At 37.8% G+C, this 8,787-nt stretch overlaps 1 pseudogene; it reads left to right on the top strand.

Annotated features, from left to right (window-relative positions):
* LOC103739539 overlaps nt 1-2,102 on the top strand; it is a 2,791-nt pseudogene extending 689 nt beyond the window's left edge.
* Nucleotides 2,103-8,787: the final 6,685 nt, after the last annotated feature.

Genomic DNA, 8,787 nt, shown 5'->3' with positions numbered 1-8,787 from the left:
CCATGTGCCATCCACAATTTGAAACAACAATCCAAGAGTGCCACAATCAGGTAAGTCATCCCAGGCCCTTGCCCATGGTTCCCCCACATAGCCAGATCCAGCTGGAGTGACATCCATGACCTAGCCCAATACCCATGCCACCCCTCCACACCCAAGTCCAGTTTGGCATACTACCTATGTGTACAATCTCTGTGTGATTCACCTGAGAACTTTGATCTGTCTCCCTCCACACCTAGACCCAGGACCACCTGGAAGTCACACCAGCAAGTGCTCTCTCAGTGAGTATGTCCCAGTCCCTTGCCCCATACTGCCCTCTGTGCTCAGGCCCAGGAAGGAGTAGGAATAACACACTCCACATGTAAGTGTGACCCAGATTCCTTGCCTTTCACTGCCCCAGGCTCAGCTTTGTGATAAGTTCACAATGTTTCACTGTTACCACTAAACTGGAATCACCCCACTCTCCAAATAGAAATCATCACCAAGTAGCTGTAGGAAGGACCTGAAAGTTATTGATACCTGACATAACATCATCAAAGTTTGTGCAGTACCAAAGACAAAACTAAACCTCCACTCAACAGTGCAGGCTAGACTCTCATATCAGACACACAAACTACAAAAGAATTCCACATGCCCAAGTCACATTACAAAAACACAAACAATATGACGGGCCAACCATATGCTCCTACCAAACCACTAGTCCTATGGAAATGTTCTTCAATGAGAATTATCAGATGAACCCCAAGACACAACACTTAATAGAACAACTATAACATGATCAAAGAATCCAAGGTGTTTAAAGAGGAAAAAAAAACTCAAGGAACTTAAAGAGGATAGGAATAAATTCCTGAGCAAAATGCAAAACATATAAACATACAGCTGAATGAAATGAAAAGACAGCTGAGGATTTGAAAAGTGAATTCAATTAAGAAATAGAAATACTGAAGCTGAAATGAATGTGTAATTGAATAATTTCATGAATCAATTCGAAACTTGGGATTGTGATTCTTTACCAGTAGAATGGCTCAAGAACAAGACAGGACATCTGAACTTCAAAATAAAGTAGAAGAATTTCCCCATTCAAACAAAGAATACGTAATTAAAAATATTTATTATTTTTATGTGTATGTGTATACTGCCTGAGTGTATGTAATGCACCCATGTTGTGCAGTCTCATGGAGTTCACAAGAGGGCATTGGATCCCCTGGAACTGGAGTTATAGAGAGTTGTTAGACATCATGTTGTTGCTGGGAATCGAACCCAGATCCTCTGCAAGAATATGCAGTGCCCTTAACTGCTGAACCATCTCTCCAGCCTCAGATGGATTTTTAAATACACAAAAGAGATATGCAGAAGCTTTGAGGTATGTGAAAAGAAAAAATCTACAAATTATAGCCAGAGAAGAATCCTAAGTCAAAGGCATAGATCAGATCTTCAATAGAATCATACAAGAAAACTTCTCCAAACTCAGGAAAGATATAATCATGCAGGTATAGGAAGCACACTGAACACCAAATAGAAATAACCAGATAATCAACTCCCCACCCCATATTGTAGTTAAAAAATATACAGAATAAAGAGAGGGTCCTGAAAGCTGCATGAGAAGTACCACAAGTCACATATAAAGGCAAGCTCATCAGCAAAACAGCTGGCTTCTCAATAGAAAACTGTAAAGCCAGAAGAGCCTTGAGCAATGTAATTCAAGTTCTAAAACACTACAGTGTTCAGGCCAGGCTATTTTCCCCAGCAAAAATATCAGCAATAGTTAATGTGGAAAGAAAATTTTCCTTGTTATAAATACACTAAAAGAATTCATGTCTGGGACACCAGGAATCCAAGATGGTGTTTTTTGTATAACTCAAGGAGAAGGAACTCATGGAATTTAAACTGGGAGAGCTGTCAAGCTGGATACTGATGCAAGATTTTACCCCAAAGGCCTTGTTGGAGCATTTCAGAGAGGTTATGACCACTACTACAGCAAGTATACCAACTTGCAGAAAGGGGACCTATCTGGTCTCAATATGGTGCCCACAGCCTATGTGCTCTTCAGCTGGTGCCTTTCTTACAAGGAACTCAAACTTGAGCAACTACACAAGTACCACTGAAGAGGGGCCAGTGTGGAGGGCACTGCACTCCTGTACATGACCACCTGTTCAGCTCACATTCATGAAGAATTCAACTAAACTAAGACTGAATCTTTCCACACCCTGACTGAGAAGTAATGTCCAATAAAGGGTGGCTGGCTCCTGTAAAAAATAAAAAAAGAATTCCTGTCTACCAAACCACTTCTACAGAGGATAGTGGAAGCAATACTTGAGACTGAAGGGAGGGAAAAGCATAGCCAAGAGGCATGACCGTATGGAAAATGGGCCTACAGACATCTGGGACCCTTCTCATACAAACCTACAGCAATGGTGTCAGCATGCACAAGACCCAAGCAAACTTAGGCAGACAAAAACCCAGCACAGAACTGTGGATATGAGTGGCAAACCCCAATCTTAGTGGGAGAATTATTGGCAACTGATTACTGCTGCATGAAGAAGAGTTGATCTTCTTGAAGGGAGAGATTCTGGATAGGCTGACGAAACCCCATTGGATGAACTTGCACTGAGGGGCATCGTGGGCCACTAAATTTACATAATAGGCCTCAACACAAATGGCAGAATATATGAACTCCAATGGGGGGCTATGGGAGGTGCCAAAGGGGAAGAGCAAAGGGGTATAAAGATAATTTTATGTATGGAATGCACAAAAATTCAGTAAAAATAAAAATATTAAAAAAAGAAATTAAACAAGTGAAACTGAAATTACTGAACTGCAAAAAGAGGACCATGAACACAAACAGCAGAAAAGCAACAAAATCACAACACCATGCACCTTTCATTGATAACTTTATTATAAATGACTTCAAATCACCAATCAAACGGCACAGGTTAGTTGGATGGACTAACAAACAAAATCCTTCTTTTTGGCTCCTACGAGAAACTCAGTTTACCTCCCATGATAAGCACTTCCAATGAATGAAAGAATGGGCAAACTTATTCCAAGCAAATAGACTGGGACACAAGAAGGCTTCAATAACCTAATATCTGACAAAATAGACTTCAAACCAATATTAATCACATGATATAAAGAAGGACCCTAAAAATCTGGGCAAGGTGGCTCACACCTTCAATCCCTGCACTCCAGAGTCAGAAGCAAGCTGATCTCTGTGAGACTGAGTCCAGCCTGGCCTACATAGCAAGTACCCTATCTCAATAAACAAAACAAAATTTTAAAAAATGATGCTGCATTCTGATCAAAGGAATAATTAACCAAGAAGACAGTACAGTCCTAAATACATACACATAAAAATGTTGTTCAATCTCATTAAACATACTATTAGACTTCAAGATATGGATTAATCCTAGTTTGGTAAGAGTAGGGGACTTACATTCCCCATTTTTGCCAATAGGCAGGTCATTTGGAGAAAAAAATTAACAAAGAAACACAAGAATTAAATGACATCATACATCAAATGAACCTAAGAGATTTTGTAGAATATTCCATCCAAACACCAACCAATGCACTTTCTACTCAGGAGCCTATGGAAGTTTCTATAAGAGATCACATATTGGGACGTAAAGAAATCTTGAAATATACAGGAAAATTTAAATAACTTCATATATCCTATCTGAACACAATGCAATAAAGGTTAAAATCAATAGCAAAATAATATATATCAAATGGACCTAACAGACATCTACTGAGTATTCACCCAAGCATCAAAGGATATACTTTCTATTCAGTGCTCCATGGAACATTCTTCAAAATCAACCACATACTGGGGAACAAAACAAACCTCAACAAATAAAAAAGATTGAAATAATTCCATTTATTCTATCAGACCACAATGGTATAAAGCTTAAAATCAATACCTGAAGAAGCCCTAGTCAAGACATGAACACATGGAGATTAAACACCACACTTCTGAATAATGAATGGGTCAAAAGAGAAATTAAGAAAGAAATAAAAGTATTCCTGGCACTAAATGAAAAGACAATAAAACACAACAAATCCTCTGGGACACGCTGAAAGCTGTCCATAGAGGGAAGTTTATAGCTCTAAGTGCCTATATTAAGCAATTGGAAAGAATACAAATAAATGATTTAACATTGCAACTCAAAACACTTGAAAAGCAACAACAAATGAAACCCAAACCCTCCAGACAAGAAGAAATAACAAAAATTAGAGTAGAAATTAATGAAAGTGAAACAAAGAAAACAATACAAAGAGTCAACAAATCCAAGAGCTGGTCCTTTGAAAAGATAAACAAGGTTGACAGACCACTAGCCCAGTTAAACAAAAGAGAGAAAGAGCACCTCCAAATCAACAAAATCAGAGATGAAAGAGGAAACACCACAACAGACACCAGAAAGATACAGAACATTATAAGGCAATACTTTAAAAACCTATATGATACTAAATTTGAAACCCTAAAAGAAATGGATGCATATCTAAAAGCAAAGGAACCACAAAACTAAACAAAGAAGAGATTAACAGGTTAAACAAACACTTAACACAAAAAGAAATTGAAATGGATTTACAGCAGAATTCTATCAGACATTTAAAGAAGTCCAACACTACTTAATTTATTCAAAAAGATAGAAATGGAGGGAGAACCTCCCCTCTATGAAGCCAGCATCATTCTGAGACCAAAGCCTGGTAAAGATACAACCAGAAAAGAAAACTATAGACCCATATCCTTAATGAACATAGATGCAAAAATTCTCAATAAAATACTTGCAAACCGCATACAGACACACATCAAAAAGATCATCCACCATGATCAAGTCAGCTTTATCCCAAAGTTGCAGGGATGGTTCAATATATGTAAGTCAACAAATTTCATAAATTATATAAATGGGCTCAACAACCCACTTGGTCATCTCAATAGATGTAGAAAAGGCACTTGACAAAATACAACATGCATTCATGGTAAAAGTCCTAGAAGGCATTGGTCTGGAGGGAACATACCTCAACACAATTAAACTTATATAAAACAAACCCATAGCCAACATCATTCTAAATGGAGAAAAACTGGAAGCATTCCCATTGAAATCAGGAACCAGACAAGGCTGTCCACATTCTCCACTTCTCTTTAACATAGTGCTTGAAGCTCTTGCAAGAGAAATTAGACAAGAGCAAGAAATTAAAGGAGTAATAATTGGGAAAAAATCAAATTATCTCTTTTTGCAGATGATATGATATTTTATCTAAGAGACGCCAAAATTTCCACCAGAAAACTCCTAGAAATTATTAACACGTTCAGTAAAGTGGCAGGTTACAAAATTAACCTACAAAGTCTGTAGCTTTTCTATATACCAATAAGAAGCAATCAGAGAAAGAGTACATGGAAACACTCCCCTTAACAATACCTGCCAAAAAAATCTCAGAATAAACCTGACCAAAGACATTAAATACCTCTATGATGAAAATTTTAAATCTTTAAAGAAAGAGATTGAGGACGACCTCAGAAGATGAAGGGACCTCCAATGCTCATGGATTGGAAGAATTAATATTGTGAAAATGACCATCCTACCAAAAGTAATTTATAGATTCAATGCAATGCCAATCAAAAGCCCCATGACATATTTCACAGAATTGGAAAAAATCATCCTAAGATTCATATGGAGGCACAAAAGACCTCAGATAGCCAAAGCAACCCTGAGCACCAAGAGCAATGCCAGGGGAATTACTCTACCAGATTTAAACCTATATTAGAGAGCTATAATCATAAAAACAATATGGTCCTGGCACAAAAATAGACCCATAGATCAATGGTACAAAATTGACAACCCAAATATCAGTACATGCAATTTTAGCCACCTAATATTTGACAAAGGGGCCAAGAACATTCACTGGAGGAAAGACAGCATGTTCAACAAATGGTGTTGGCAAAACAGGATCTCCACCTGTGGAAAAATGAAAATAAACCCCTATCTGTAACCTTGCACAAAAGGCAATTCTGAATGGATCAAAGACCTCAGTGTAAAGCCTGAAACTCTGAAACTGTTAGAAGAAAACGTTGGCAAACACCTACAAGATATAGATGTAGGAAAGGATTTTCTAAACTGGACATCAATCGCTCAGGAAACAAGGTTAAGAATCAACAAATGGGACCTCATTAAGTTAAAAAGCTTCTGTACATCAAAGGAGGCAACCAGGGAAGTGAAGAGAAAACCCACAGAATGGGAGAAAATCTTCACCAGCGACACACTTGACAAAGGTTTAACATCCAGAATATATAATGAACTCAAAAAATGGAGAATCTAGTAAGGAAGTAACCCAATTAAAAGATGGGCTAAGGAGCTGAACAGAGAGTTCTCAAAAGAAGAAGTAAAGATGGCTAGGAAGCATCATAAAAGTTGTTCAACATCACTAATAATTAGGGATATGCAAATTAAAACCACTTTAAGATTTCACCTTACCCCAGTCAGACCAGATAAGATCAAGAGAACAAATGGTACCAATTTTGGACAGGATGTGGGCAAAGGGAACAAATGCTGATGGGGCTGCAAACTTGTTCAGCCCCTATGGAAAGCAGTGTGGAGAACTCTTTAAAAAACTACTAATGATCCTACCATTTGATCCATTTATACCACTCCTTGGCATATACCCAAAGAACTCATCCTATTGCAGAGACACTTGTACATCCATGTTTGTTGCTGCTCGTTTCACAAGAGCTAAGGAATGGAAGACACCTAAGTGTCCCTCAGCTGATGAGTGGATAATGAAAATGTAGTTTATTTATACGATGGAGTTTTATTCAGCATTAAAGAAAGATGAAATCATAAAATTTGCAGGTGAATGGATGGAACTAGAAACTGTTATTCTAAATGAAGTAACACAGACTCAGAAAAATAAATCAATGTATGTTCTCCCTCATAGGTGGTTCCTAGAACCAAACCCTGATAAGTGAGTATGTATCCAGATATAACAAAAGGAATCAGAATAATGGAAAGGAACCAGGGAAGTAAAGGAAAGGAAGAACCTGAAAGACAAGAACAATAGGAAACAGATCTTAATAAGGGAGATATGGATAAAAAATTCGGTTAGTTTAAGGGAGGGGAGAGGAAAGGGTATACAAGAAATTGCATACATTCATGGAGATTAGACAAAGATCTAATCAATTATTAAAAATTCAAAAGAAGAAATCAAGAAGAAAACCCTAAATTCCTAGAAAAAGTAAAAATGAAAACACTACACAATAAAGCCTTGAGGACACATTGAAAACAACTCTAAAGGGAAATTTATAGCACTACATACCTACATTAAAAAATCAGAAAAAGCAAAAATAAATGAGTTAATGATCCGACTTAAGGATTTGGAAAAACTAAAATAATAAAACCCAAAGCAGATACTAATGAACTACAAACAAAAATAATACAAAAAAGTCCATGGATCTGAAAGCTAATATTTTCAAAAGATACACAAGGATGACAGACACTAAGCTGAATTAAATAAAGGATAAAAGAATAAAGATAAATCATTAAAATCATGGATATACATAGAAATTAGAACAGACATCCAAGAATTCTAGAATATCATAAGTGAACACTTTAGGAACCTTTTAAACTGGAATTGAAAAGAAGCAGCTAAATTTGTAAATACATGCAAACCACCAAAAGTAAACCAAGAAGTGATGAACAACTTAAACAAAGCTATAACAAACAGGATTGAAACAGCAATAAAAAGCATTATGGCTAAAAAAAAAAGTGTAGATCCAAATGGATTCACAGAAGAAGGCTACCAGACTTTCAGCAGGTACTTCTCACAATATTCAAAGAAAATGGAACCAGAAGGAGCACTTCCAAACTCCACCCAGAAAGCCAGTATTATTCTAGTATCAAAACTACGTAAAGACACAGCAAAGAAGGAGAGCTATAGGTCAATATTCCTAGTGAGCATGGATAAAAATTATCACTAAAATATTTGCATATATGCAAATATCACTGATCAAAGAAGCTTCTTTTTGCAACAGATGGAGGCAACTCTACAGTTGCACATCTGGTCAGACACAGTACATACACCTGAGAGATTCCCAGTAGTAGGTGACACATACCTGCAGTTCAAATCTCTACAACTAAGGCTCCTGGAGCAAGCAGAGTAAGGGTAGAAATAGGGCCACCAACTCTCACCATTGAAGTTTCCATGTACATTAAAGTGTGACACACACAGAAGGCCACAGCTAGTTAAGTTTTGGAGAATAAGAGACTGTAGAGTGTAGGATGGACTCTTATATGGAACCTCACTCACCCATGGCTCTGGGATCATTGCACAAGAGGAGGCAGAAAGATTGTAAGAGCCAGGGCTGGTTCATGAACACAAGGAGGTCCAGGACTTCAGGGCACTAGAGACTTGCCCATGTGAGACTGTGGTAATAGTGGTGTCGAGCGTGGGACCCATGTCGGCTCAATTAAACAAGGGCCCAAAGAGGAGGTGAGAAATAGGTGGTGGACCAGCACTAGATTGAGAACTATTTGAAACTGATTGCTGCTGGGTGAGGGAGAGCACGACTTACATATGACCACTGGATGGACAGACTAGTCTCCAGTGGACACATTTACACTGAAGTCCATTTGGATACAAACACCTGAATGAATAGGACGCAGCATGTATGACAGAGCGTATGGGGGGATGAGGGAAGGCATGGATCAGAGACGGGGTCTGAATTAGTGGGAAATGTTTTATGAAATTAAAAATGCTCAAAAAGAAAGAAAACCAAACACAAACAAACAAAGATCATCC

Source organism: Nannospalax galili, unplaced genomic scaffold (assembly GCF_000622305.1).
Source record: "Nannospalax galili isolate Female #2095 unplaced genomic scaffold, S.galili_v1.0 scaffold1241, whole genome shotgun sequence".
Classification (NCBI taxonomy): domain Eukaryota; kingdom Metazoa; phylum Chordata; class Mammalia; order Rodentia; family Spalacidae; genus Nannospalax; species Nannospalax galili.
Note: the sequence above shows the minus strand (reverse complement) of the source record. Positions and strands in the feature narration are given on the sequence as shown.